Source organism: Chanodichthys erythropterus, chromosome 21, assembly GCF_024489055.1.
Source record: "Chanodichthys erythropterus isolate Z2021 chromosome 21, ASM2448905v1, whole genome shotgun sequence".
NCBI classification, from domain to species: Eukaryota; Metazoa; Chordata; class Actinopteri; order Cypriniformes; family Xenocyprididae; genus Chanodichthys; species Chanodichthys erythropterus.
The window spans coordinates 3143383-3157424 of NC_090241.1; the positions used below are offsets into that span (position 1 = coordinate 3143383).

Genomic DNA, 14042 nt, shown 5'->3' on the forward strand with positions numbered 1-14042 from the left:
GTAACATTGCTGGGATCAGTCCCGGAATGCGACCTGTGTGAACAAAAGCCGTAATCAATGCCATAAGGGGTGTGTCCAACTCAATCTCATGGCAATTCATGCGTATTTTATGAGGTGGCTAATTAGCACAAATTCGTATGACCTCACTCATACAAATTAGTACGTTTTTTGCTAAATTGTACGTATTTTACGAGTTGCCAAATTCGAATGAATTCATACAATGACCTAACCCTGCCCCTAACTCTACCCGTCACTGGGGTTTAGACAAATCATATGAATTCGGATGAATTAGCCACCTCGTAAAACACGTACAAATTGGTCATGAGATAGCACTGGTGTGTCATAGCGATGGCGCCGAACATTCTATTTTATAATTTTGCAAACATTATGGGAACATTACTTTTGAATGTTTGAATGCAACCTGATCTCATTTTTTTCCCAACAGAATTGAACACTAGAGGCAGTAAAACAGCAAGCACTTTTAATTATTTGCATGCACAGTAATGATCACAGAGTTAGATTATGGATAAATTGTTTTCACGTCTACTTGCACAATATTATGTTATGATATCAAAACACTTTTTACCAAAGTGCACAAAGTAAACAAATACAATTTAGACTTTGCTACTGTGGCGGGGCGGTGTAATTCTGAGACACAAGCCCAAGGTTTTGTTCACTAATAATGAAGTCCGACTACGCCACCCTAAGGATTAACCCCAGGGAAAATACTCAAACCACCCAAATTGGGGAATATAGCACACAGGTTCGGTTCCCTCAAAATGAGGCCAGAGACATGAGTATAAAAAAATACAAAAATGTTTATTAATACAAAAGTTAATTAAAATACAAAACAATGAATCACAGAAAAATACACGAAACCCCACTTCAAACACAAGAACACAAATTACAAAAAGAAAAAGATATCAAACAAAACCAACTTGAGGTAGTATGTATTTGTGTATGTATATGTAAAACAAAGACGGAGTAATACCAGCAGGGGCTGAGGTTCCCAACGGCTGGGATCAATGTAGAGTTTGGTTTCACAAGAGCACACTTCCACGCGCACACACACCCGTGCACTCTAATCACACTATCAAACACTCAAGGTGTACACCGCACACGATGAAGGAGAACCACCACCACAAGGAGGAAGATCAAACCACCCGTGGGACCCCAGCTCCTGCAATAAATCAGAAAGAAAATAAATAACTATAAAAACAAACTGGGCAGAAATGGCAATATAATCATCAATGCAGCAACTCCTCACATAAGTGGTATCAACAAACAGAAGTGAGGAGAAGCAACAATGTAACCAGAAAATCAGATAGTTAATCACCTGAAATTGTTACAAACACCAACTTCTATACAGTAGATCACCACACGATTTGAATTGCATTCATAGATTAAACATGCACATATCGACAGATTGTAGTTTCCACAAAAAAAAAGAAAAATCAAAGCAATACCATCAAACAAATGTCCACAAACTTAAAGAAAAAGAAAAAGGTTAACTGATTTAACCATGATAACTAATAATAAAATAAACCAAAACGTGAAGCAGGGCACTAGAAAGGCACGTAACAGAATCAAACCAGCAGTCCCCTTTAATAAACTTTGATGACTTCGTCGGCGCGGCTGTATGGACCGCCGCTCTGTTAACAGCGCGAAGACAGCAGCAAGTGCTCACGGCAGCAAACAATCACGGCATAAACGATCACGGCAGCAAACAATCACAACATAGAACGAGAGGGAGAATCCATCAGGATATCACGCCGAATAAAATGCTTCATAGGCATGGGCTTGTCACCGTCATACCCACCGCTAACACCATGGGGTACAGGAAGTCATGTATACTGAGAGGCAAACAGTCATCAAAACCCACTAAGCAGCACAAAAAGGGCAGCAGCACCAGAATATAGAAACTGCACTCCACAGCCACCGTCAACACAGCCAAAACAAGAGAGGAAAACGGACGTGACGCATCCCAGGTAACAGCCAATCGGCCTTTAAATAGGAGGTACTATTCACTGATAGGCAAACACTGCTGTCAATCACCTAATCCTGTTACATTCCATCCCCAGTTTCTGCAACGTCGTCCCGACGGTGAATCAAACAAAATCCCACCTAGGAACTCAGTTCCAAGGCCGGAACAGGGTACCAGCTGTACTACTCACTATACTGGCCACTGAACCTGCCCCCACTGTTCGAGGGAGGTGGTGCAAATTAGAGTGCTGACCTGCCGTCCTCCTCCCAGTCCTTCTTACCGTAACCTCACCTACCTCTAATGAGTTGGAAGGCAATACAACTGGCTGTGAGCCCACCTCAACCTCTGTTACCCTAGGGGTTTCCACAGCTTGCCGGACACCAGAGGTCTGAGGAAGAGAAGGACCAATGTCCTGTAGCCTCGTCCTACCTCCAAGTTGTGGTGTCTCTGGCACTAAGACAAACAAATCCTCCTCATCATCATACCCCTCTTCCGGAGGCTGCAAAGACTCAGCCACCGGACTATCAGGCAACCCAGTAGGCAGATCCTGACAGATCTGGGCCTTCAGCAAGGACCGGTGCACATGCTTTACTTTTCCCAAATCCATGGTAGGAGCAATGGTATATACTGCCCCACCTTCCTTGGGTGCTCTCATGATCTGGTACACCACTGAACTCCACAGGTCTTGGATTTTACATCTACCCCTCACACTATGATCACGGAGGTATACCAATTGACCCTCCTTCAGTGGTGCTCCCCTTACCTGCTGGTCATGCCGAGCCTTTCGCCGATCGGCTGCAGCACCCAAACGTTCACGAGCACTCTCAAACGCAACTTGCAACCGATCCTGCTGCTCCAGAATCCACCTATTAACGCTGCCGGCCAACGGCTCTTGGACTCTGCCCAGCAAGAAGTCAACCGGAAGTCTGGGTTCCTGCCCGAACATTAAAAAATACGGGGATTCCCCCGTTGTCTGATGGGGAGTGGTGTTATATGCAAAGAGTACTTGTGGGAGGCAAAGTGGCCAATCACCCTTTTTGGAAAGCGGCAAAGTGCGCAACAGATCATGCAACGTTCTATTGAAACGTTCGCACTGACCGTTTCCGGCCGGGTGATATGGGGTCGTACGTGACTTCTCGACTCCATACAAACTGCAAAGCTGTTGAAGTAGGACGGATTCAAAATTCCGACCTTGGTCGGAGTGAATACGACCCGGCACACCGAATTTACAAAACCACTCTACCACAAGAACCTGAGCTACAGTCTCTGCCCGTTGGTCTCTAGTGGGTACTGCCAAGGTGTATTTTGTAAAAACATCGGTCATAACTAACACGTTTTCAAGGCCAGACCTTGAGGGCTCTAACACTGTGAAATCCAAGGCCAAAATTTCATTTGGCCGAGCAGCCAACAAATGTCCCATGAAACTACCAGGTGCAGAGGGGACGCCTTTGGCACACTGGCACCGCTCACACTCCTGGCACCAGCGGGTAATGTCTGCAGACATGCCAGGCCAATAGCACCGCTGCCGCACTAGCTGAAATGTGCGTTCTACCCCCTGATGCCCATGCTGTTGGTGAAGCTGGATCAAGACATCCTGTTTCATGGCTGCAGGCAATAATACCTGGAAGATTTCCTCTCCACCATCTGAGCGCAATACACGCCGATAGAGCACTCCATCAGTCTCCACTAGGCGGTCCCATTGACGGAGCAGAATAACTGCCAATCTGGAGAGTTTCTTACGCTCTTCAGGAGTTGGGGGCAACTTGCGCCTCCAAAAAACCAACAACTCACCTATGACTGAGTCTGCTACCTGCTGAGCACTCATGTCACTAATTGAAGTACAAGGAAATGAGGTAACCTGATTGACCGAGGTCACCAATCCACCTTGGGCAGCTTGCTGCAATGCCACTGGAACAGCCACAGCAGGACAAAACTCATGTACCACCCCTGTACCTGAAAAGTTTTGACGCGACAAGGCATCAGCATTGCGGTTGTTTCTCCCTGACCTATATTTGATCTCAAAATCAAATGATGCCAATTGGGAAGCCCAACGCTGCTCCATGGCACCCAACTTTGCAGAAGTCAGGTAGCTGAGGGGGTTGTTGTCAGTAAAAACCACACATTTATGGCCCAGCAAGTATTCCCTAAATTTTTCAGTCATGGCCCACTTGAGCGCCAAAAACTCCAGTTTCATTGAACTGTAATTGGATGTATTGCGCTCAGTGGGCCTAAGACTGCGGCTACCATAAGCTATAGGGCGTACTTTACCTTGTTGCTCCTGTGAGAGGACTGCCCCTAGTCCTCCATGACTGGCATCTACCTCTAAAATAAAAGGTAGCGAAAAGTCAGCATAAGCAAGCACTGGAGCTGTGGTTAACTTACCTTTCAACCCCTCAAAGCTACACTGACATTCCGCTGACCAGGCTTCAGCAAACTCCTGAACACCCTGCTTCGGCCGCTTGGGATTTGCTAGCTGAGCCACCAACCTATGAAGAGGGGCAGCCAACTTGGCAAACCCCTCCACAAACCGTCGGTAGTAGCTAGCAAATCCCAAAAATGAGCGCAACTCCGCAACACTGGTGGGACAACGCCATTGTGCAACCGCCTCCACCTTCCCTGGATCAGTGGAAACTCCATCTGAAGAGATGACATGCCCCAAATAATGCACTTCCCTTTTGAAAAAAGCACACTTCGATAATTTGGCCTTCAACCCTTCACTTTGCAAGCGGCTCAGGACTACCTCCATCCGGGCAAGATGTTGATCTACCGAGGAGGAAAAGACAACAATATCATCAAGATAAAGGAGGAGGGACTGGCACTGCTGATCCCCAAACAACCGTTCCATCAATCGTTGGAAGGTGCTTGGGGCATTGCACAGCCCAAAGGGCATCCTATTCCACTCAAAGAGGCCAAACGGGGTGCAAAAAGCAGTTTTAGATTTGTCCCCCTCAGCTACAGGTACCTGATTGTACCCGCTGGCCAGGTCCATGGTAGAAAACCAACGGGCCCCAGCCAGCGAGTCCAGAGTCTCCTCTATACGTGGTAGAGGGAACGCATCCTTCCTAGTCTTTGAATTTAAGCGACGGTAGTCCACGCACATGCGCAGACTACCGTCCTTCTTTTTGACCAGAACAATGGGCGACGCATAGGGACTGCAGCTCTCTCTAATTACCTGAGTTTCCAACAATTGATTGATATGTGCCTTGACCACCTCATACTCGGATGGAGGAATACGCCTGAACCGCTGCCTAACAGGGATGTCATCCAACAAGGGGATCTCATGGGATATCAAATTTGTGCATCCCAAATCCCCATCGTTTGCAGAGAACACAGGCACATACTTCTCCAGTAGTGCCCTGACCTTACCCTGTTCTTCTTCTGACAACACAGATAAGTCTAACATGGCTATCTGTTCTTGCACAGTAGGGGAAACCTGCACAAACTGTGTACTCACCTTAGCTGTAACGGTCTTAACTTCTGCGACCTCCGGGGGCAAACTAATCACATCAACCTTATTCACAGTGCCAATAACAGTGCTAGCGTACAATACCACATCTACAGTACCCACATTAACTACTGGCACATAAACTGTACCACCGTCCACCCTTAAGAGAGCAGGAGAGGCTAGCAAACCTGCCGGTAGACCAGAAACTGGTGGCTCAAACAGTACTGTACCACTCGAATATTGCACTGAACAGGTTGCAGCAACCAATTTCATGGTGCCACCCAAGATGCGCCACGCCCGACGTCCCCGCACTCTAACTCGCCCTCCGCCATCTGAAACTGGCTGAACGTCAACCTGGTGGCAATGCTGTAAGGCCTGAAAAACAAAATTAGGGGCCTGTGATACCACTGGTAAGTCAAAGAGAGCTGTGCCATGCTGGCCAAAGAGCTCCCGGTAGCAGCGGCTCAGGATGTTCATACCTAACACCCCAGGAACTTCTGCACACACACCACCGGGAGGATCTCTGACCACCAGTATGCCGCAGCCTGAAATTACTCGCCCACAGAGTTCCACATCTAATTCCAAATAACCAACATAAGGAATTGAAAGACCGTTTGCAGCTCGAAGTTGTAACCAATGACACGATCTAAGCTGTTCCTGACCCCACGACCCAAAATTTGTCACAAACCAACTCTCAGTAATGGTGGACACCATAGAACCAGTGTCCACCAGGCAAGGTATCTGAGCCCCACCCATAGATACAATAAGCTGTGGACAAGTAGACATAAGGCGTGACATAAAATCAAAATCAGTTACAGTTTTAGAGCCTATCCTTTTCCCAACCAAATTGTGGCCCTGCAACTCGGTGGGAACTAGTTTTCCGACGGCTGCGCGGATGACTGTCCACCCTTCATTACGGCAGAATTCACACGGGCTGATGGTGAAGCAGATCTCCGCTCCCCATCGCAATCTCTGGCAAAATGGCCAGGTTGCTGACACCTTCTGCAAATTAAGTTAGCCTTAAATGGTCGTGAACGTGACTGAGAATTTTGAAGCTGAGCCATACTTTGGGTTAACTGATTTAATTGTTGTTGCTGCTTTCTGAGCATGTCCCGTAGTTCACTCATTTCTGACGTTACTGAACCACTACTACTATTAACATGCTGATGTCCCTGTACCCCATATTGGATGCCATAAGCGGATGGAACAGACTGGCTCCGACCACGTACCCCCCAGGCATACCCTCTCTTTCCCAACGAAGAGCTTCGCTGCGAATGTCAAACAATGTAGCAGTAGGTTGACGACGCACAAATTGCTTAAGTTCACGCCGAAGAGCACAATCGTTAACATACTCAACAAACTGATCTCTTAATAACACTTCGGCGTTAGGCATGCCGTGAGGTGACTGACTTTTAACCTTTTCCAGGAGACTCATCAGGGCCAGGAGAACTCCACCAGCGTCTCCCCATCCTGTTGTCTTCTGGAAAAGAACGACTCCTGAAGTGCTACATAAGACTTTGTACAACCGTACAATTCACGCAATACCTGAATAATTTGATCTGGATCCTCCCTCTCGTTCCTCGATCGATAACGAATTTCTTCCCTCGCCTCTCCTTCCAGATGATCAAACAAGAAAAATGCCTGATCAGCTGTAGACAGATGGCGAAGCCGCATACAGGCCTGAGCCTCCTCCACCCACTCATTGATGCCAATGCCCGACCGACCGCTAAACTTTGGGCACTTGCGATCCCGAGGAATGAAAACAAACCGCTCCGCTGTCGATGCACCAGCACCAATAAGTGGGGGATTTTCAGCCACAGGAATAGCAACATTAGATGGACCTGGCTGCGCAACAGACACTGGCTCTTGCCGCAGCCTTTCATTATCAGCTTTCAGTTGAGCTACCAAATCTCTTAACTCACGCAATTCGTCCTCCATATCTGCAACTGCACACGCAAAGAGGGACTGCTGTTGTCTGGTTCCTACCAGAAGAGAGAGAGAGAGAGAGAGAGAGAGAGAGAGAAAAAAAAAAAAGCAAATATACAAACAAAACCCACGTCTCTGGACTACACAAGAGGGGACCCTGCCGACTACGCCAGAATGTGGCGGGGCGGTGTAATTCTGAGACACAAGCCCAAGGTTTTGTTCACTAATAATGAAGTCCGACTACGCCACCCTAAGGATTAACCCCAGGGAAAATACTCAAACCACCCAAATTGGGGAATATAGCACACAGGTTCGGTTCCCTCAAAATGAGGCCAGAGACATGAGTATAAAAAAATACAAAAATGTTTATTAATACAAAAGTTAATTAAAATACAAAACAATGAATCACAGAAAAATACACGAAACCCCACTTCAAACACAAGAACACAAATTACAAAAAGAAAAAGATATCAAACAAAACCAACTTGAGGTAGTATGTATTTGTGTATGTATATGTAAAACAAAGACGGAGTAATACCAGCAGGGGCTGAGGTTCCCAACGGCTGGGATCAATGTAGAGTTTGGTTTCACAAGAGCACACTTCCACGCGCACACACACCCGTGCACTCTAATCACACTATCAAACACTCAAGGTGTACACCGCACACGATGAAGGAGAACCACCACCACAAGGAGGAAGATCAAACCACCCGTGGGACCCCAGCTCCTGCAATAAATCAGAAAGAAAATAAATAACTATAAAAACAAACTGGGCAGAAATGGCAATATAATCATCAATGCAGCAACTCCTCACATAAGTGGTATCAACAAACAGAAGTGAGGAGAAGCAACAATGTAACCAGAAAATCAGATAGTTAATCACCTGAAATTGTTACAAACACCAACTTCTATACAGTAGATCACCACACGATTTGAATTGCATTCATAGATTAAACATGCACATATCGACAGATTGTAGTTTCACAAAAAAAAAAGAAAAATCAAAGCAATACCATCAAACAAATGTCCACAAACTTAAAGAAAAAGAAAAAGGTTAACTGATTTAACCATGATAACTAATAATAAAATAAACCAAAACGTGAAGCAGGGCACTAGAAAGGCACGTAACAGAATCAAACCAGCAGTCCCCTTTAATAAACTTTGATGACTTCGTCGGCAGCGGCTGTATGGACCGCCGCTCTGTTAACAGCGCGAAGACAGCAGCAAGTGCTCACGGCAGCAAACAATCACGGCATAAACGATCACGGCAGCAAACAATCACAACATAGAACGAGAGGAGAATCCATCAGGATATCACGCCGAATAAAATGCTTCATAGGCATGGGCTTGTCACCGTCATACCCACCGCTAACACCATGGGGTACAGGAAGTCATGTATACTGAGAGGCAAACAGTCATCAAAACCCACTAAGCAGCACAAAAAGGGCAGCAGCACCAGAATATAGAAACTGCACTCCACAGCCACCGTCAACACAGCCAAAACAAGAGAGGAAAACGGACGTGACGCATCCCAGGTAACAGCCAATCGGCCTTTAAATAGGAGGTACTATTCACTGATAGGCAAACACTGCTGTCAATCACCTAATCCTGTTACACTACATTTAACCAGCTCCATGTGTTTCACTTTTCTGACATAACAAGCTTGCTCGGTATAGCTCAGCTGGTACTTAGGATGCGAACCGTGAAACATGACTCACGATAAAAGAGCTCAAAGATGAGAGATCGGGTAGGTTAAGATGTATTGTCGGTAGTACGTTATTTTAAAACGTAATGGAGCATTGCACTTCTAGCGCCACTCACCAGACATTTCAGATCACAACTGCTGTGATACGTACAAAACCAATGTAATATAAAATGTACCATATTTATGTTCATCTGTTTCAGGTGGGGGAAAAAAAAAAACTTTTTGTGCTAACGTTGTGAGAATTTGAACTTTCTATTCCTGGAAAAATGTTTGAACATAACTTTGAGGGAACCTTGCCTAAACATCAGCCAAAATGTTTTAATGTTTAAAATCAAATGTCAAATGTTTAAAATGTTTATTCTTGTAAGCTGGGAATACTGACAGCTGAGTGGATTACAGTGGGAAGCATGTCACAATTTTAGACTGAAGCAATTAACGACATTAAAAATTAGAAGTGCATTTGGAACTTAAACAGATGTTAATCCAAGCTATAAACAGGGCCTCTGTGTCACCTGTGTGGGAAGACTCAATTTCTTGTACATGACAAAGAGGATGTGGCTATTCTAAAGTGTACAGAAACGCTTTCAATCCCGGGCTTATGGGTACATTGCAAATAGTCACCTTGTGTCTCTAATGTAATGGTACAGATATTCATCAGCATTATATGTGTGTGTATGAAGTCAGATGTGGTTTATTTCGTGTTTCCAGCCATCTCCATATGAAGATGCTAATGTATCGATCACCTCCCACTCCAGTCCTCTGTGGGTCTTTTACCCGGCTCATCTGCACCAGCTCCAGGTCTGAGCTGACACTGCTCCCCCTCACTGGCCAGAGGCTTCCAGAGCCACATTAGCTGTCATGACACTCCGTCTTGCTGTTAAATAAAGATTTATAGCTTTAAAGAATTTATAGCCTGCACTGAGATGCATGTGCATGTATGCTGGAGCATGAAAGCAAGCATACACAAATCTGCCCCAGGCCTTATGTGATTTACCGAAGTAAGACATGTTCCTGGATCATCATGCTTGTTGGTCCTGGAACAACATCTCTATTAGCCAGTCAGATTTTAAGGCTTCTTCAGACTTCTGCATACAGTCTGGTTCACTTTGCAGCTTAATTTGGTCAAGAATCAAAGGGGTTGCCAAATTTCTAGGTGGGATATTCATGGTAGTCCAAGAATGTGTTCAGTTTTAGGAATATTAGAAGTCAGCATTCATTACCCCAAGCAATAATTTCCACTTATCTTTCCTTTTCCAAACAATACACTCTAAAAATGCTGGATTAACAACAACCCAAGTTGGGTTGAAAGTGGACAAACCCAGTGATTAGGTCGAATGTTTGCCCAGCCTGCTGGGTAGGTTTTATTTAACTTCACTATTGTTTAAAACTGACTGTATTTGCTTGCTTAAAATTAACCCAAAATATGTTGGAAATTAACATTTATTAATAAGTTTAATGGATAATTAAACAGTAAACATTTATTAAATTGCTTATTAATAAATGTTCACCTTTTGATTATTATTGTTGCCTCTAGTAATTATGTCTGGGTTCATTTTAAGCCAACCATATAGTCATTTTTAAACCATAGTTGAGTTTAATAAAACTGCTCAGCACATTGGGCAAACATTTAACCCAACAGCTGTGTTTGTCCATTTTCAACCCAACTTGGGTTGTTTTTAAACCAGCATTTTTTAGTGTAGAATTGAATTGGGCCAATCCATAAACACTACTCAATAGTACAGCCAAAAGATGCAAACATTATGCATGTTAACATGATTTTAATTGGAAAAAAATAAATCTCTGACATTTTCTGGGTTAAGTTTTACAATTTGAATTGCCATTACAACATAATGCCTAAACCCTAAAACAACATAAAAGTAATTAGAACTTTTTCACAAACATTTCGCAATTTAAGTGCATTTATAAAATTATTGGCTTCATAGGTATGCTTTTAAATCCTTCAAAAATTGGCTCCATTCACTTCCACTCAATGTAATTTTTAGCTGTTGTAAGGAGAAGCAGGGATTGATTGATATGTGACCCTGGACCACAAAACCAGTCATAAGGGTCAATTTTTTGATATTGAGATTTATATATCATCACATGAATAAATAAGCTTTCCATTGATGTTTGTTAGGACAATATTTGGCCAAGATACAACTATTTGAAAATCTGGAATCTGAGGGTGCAAAAAAAATCAAAATATTGAGAAAATCGCTTTTAAAGTTGTCCAAATGAAGTCCTTAGCAATGCATATCCACTCACAAAAATACATTTTTGATATATTTACTGTTGGAAATTTACAAAATATCTTCATGGAACATGATCTTTATTTAATATCCTAATGATTTTTGGCATAAAAGAAAAAAACATACAATGTATTGTTGGCTATATATTTGAGTGACTTATGACTGGTCCAGAGTCACAAACAAACTCTTTTATAGCAATCAATATTATTCTAGAAATGCCATCAGTCGAACTTAACTTAAATCTAGAATATTCTTTTAATGTATTATACATACATATATACATTTGTCACATGAATCATAAACACACCTTTGAATCTATATTAGTGAGGACCTCTTTCATACTAAGTGCTATAATACACCATTCCTAAACCTAACCCTCACACATCCTGATTTTGCCTAGTTACACGCATTCCTGGGTCAACTTATTTTGGTGATCCTGGAACAACATTCCTGTCTGAAAATGTAGTCCCAACCATATCCCTACCCCTAAACCTAACCCTACCCAAAAATTATCCCTAAAATCAGAGGGAAATGATGAATAACATGATGTAGAAGCACCTAATCCTGATTGTAAGCCTAAACTTGACATAAACTGTAAACTTGTTCCTCAAATCTGATTGGAATGTTGATCCAGGAACATGTTGCACTTGGTGAACGTTCAAAGAAATCTTACTAAGAATCATTAAAAGGTTTTAAGCACAACATTATATAATCACCAAAACAAAACTACTTTGATAAGCAGTTTCATGGCTGATAAGAAATATTTTATGGCAACCTTATGACCCTGCTACTGAACAAAAACGTCTCGGTTACGTATGTAACCCTCGTTCCCTGAAGGAGGGAACGGAGACGTACGTCAGTAGTGACCGACGAATTGGGATATCGCTAGAGAGCCCCTATCAGCTTCGAGAGAACTAAAACAAGCCAATGGAATTGGCGTGCGATATTGCATAATGCGCACCTCCCCTAACAGGTGGATATAAAAAGGGGGGCAGATGCAATCGCACTCTGTTTTTCGCTGAGGAGACAACCGGTGTCCGCACTGCAGCGAGGGTACAGAAACTGTGGCGACGGGACGTACGTCTCCGTTCCTCCTTCAGGGAACGAGGGTTACATGCGTAACCGAGACGTTCCCTTTCAGTCGGTCACGTTCGACGTACGTCAGTAGTGACCGACGAATTGGGATCCCAACTAAAACGCCACAGTTACGAAACCCCTTCCAGTGCCCAGCGCAGGCTCTAGCCGCCCGTCGCACCAAGGGGACGGAGAAGGGGCGAGCTTACGCCGGGAAGTCTACTGCTGTTCCGATATACCCACTAAGTAAACTAGACTACACTGGGGAAGCGAACCCGTAAGGAACGCTGCGGAACCACTACCTACCCAGAGGGGAAGGAATTTACATGGAAAACATATGGACTGGCCCGCAGGGCAGAACGCATATGAGTCCCTGGGATGGCTCCACCTGAGTAGGGGGAGACTCATCTGACAGGAGAAAGCAGAAGCTCTGCTAAGGGAAAGACACGGGCTCACCGTAGGGAGTAACCGTGGACAATACACATATGGAATCACTCACGTAGAGGGATTGCAACATATGGAACCCAACCAACAGACAACATCGAAGATGGATGTTGGTCTGGCATCAGACACTCCGCAATGCCCGAGCCGAAGGTGGAGGTGGAGGAACTCGACAGGGTTCACCGAACGGGGAACACGACTGGAGTCAACAGATGCACATATCCTGCCCAGGGGCGGGAGTGGCATTGCAAGCCGACACGAGCACAGGTTCAACGCGTCTACCGGCTGGTGGAAGCGAGTACACGGGAAGAACCAGCTTACACGTAAGCTAAAAACCCTAGCAAACGTGTTGGGTGTCGCCCAGCCCACAGCTCTACAATCTGTCAGCGAGGCGCCATGAGCCAGCGCCCAGGAAGAGGCCACTCAGGTGGAGTGGGTTCTCAACCCGAACGGGCAAGGCACGCCCTGGGAACATAAGCCAGGGCGATGGCATCCACTAACCAGTGGGCCATCCTCTGCTTGGAGACAGCCTTTCCCTTCTGCTGGTCTCCGTAACAGACAAAGAGCTGATCTGAGGTCCTAAGCTTCAAGTTCTATCCACGTAAACACGCAGGGCGTGAACTGGAAAGAGCGAAGCTAGGGCTGGGTCTGCCTCCTCCGAAGGCAGCGCTTGCAGGTTCACTACCTGATCTCTGAAGGGAGTGGTAGGAACCTTGGGCACATATCCAGGCCGGGGTCTCAGGAAGACGTGAGAATCCCCAGGCCCAAATTCAAGGCACGATTCGTCGACCGAAAATGCGTGCAGGTCCCCTACCCTCTTAACATGAGGCCAATACAACCAGGAGGACGGTCTAAGAGACAGTACTTTTAACTCGATTAATTGCAAAGGCTCAAGGGATGACGCCGAAGTTAGCTAAGAACTAAGGTGAGATCCCTAGAGGGTAAGGAGGGTGGGCAAGGAGGAATCAGTCCCCTCGCCCCCTCAGGAACCTGATGGTCAGACCGTGTTTCCCCAGGGCTTGCCATCAACTGCATGGAGATGTGCAGCGAAGCGGCAACATACACCTTGAGGGTGGAGGGAGACAGCCTTCGCTCCAAGCCCTCTTGCAGGAAGGAAAGCACAGATCTGACCGAGCATGATCGGGGGTCCTCTCGTCTTGCGAGAGGAGCACCATTCAACGAAAAGGTTCGACTTCAACGCATAGAGGCTCCTCGTGA

The 14042-nt window shown here is 45.1% G+C and overlaps 1 long non-coding RNA gene across 1 annotated transcript; it reads right to left on the reverse strand.

Annotated features, from left to right (window-relative positions):
• Window positions 1-666: 666 nt before the first annotated feature.
• On the reverse strand, window positions 667-8524 carry LOC137011276 (uncharacterized). The gene is made up of 3 exons (XR_010893461.1): window positions 7894-8524; window positions 7352-7411; window positions 667-1180 (listed from the first exon to the last, which is right to left on the reverse strand). It is a non-coding gene; the product is annotated as an uncharacterized lncRNA (long non-coding RNA).
• Between the last annotated feature and the right edge of the window lie 5518 nt (window positions 8525-14042).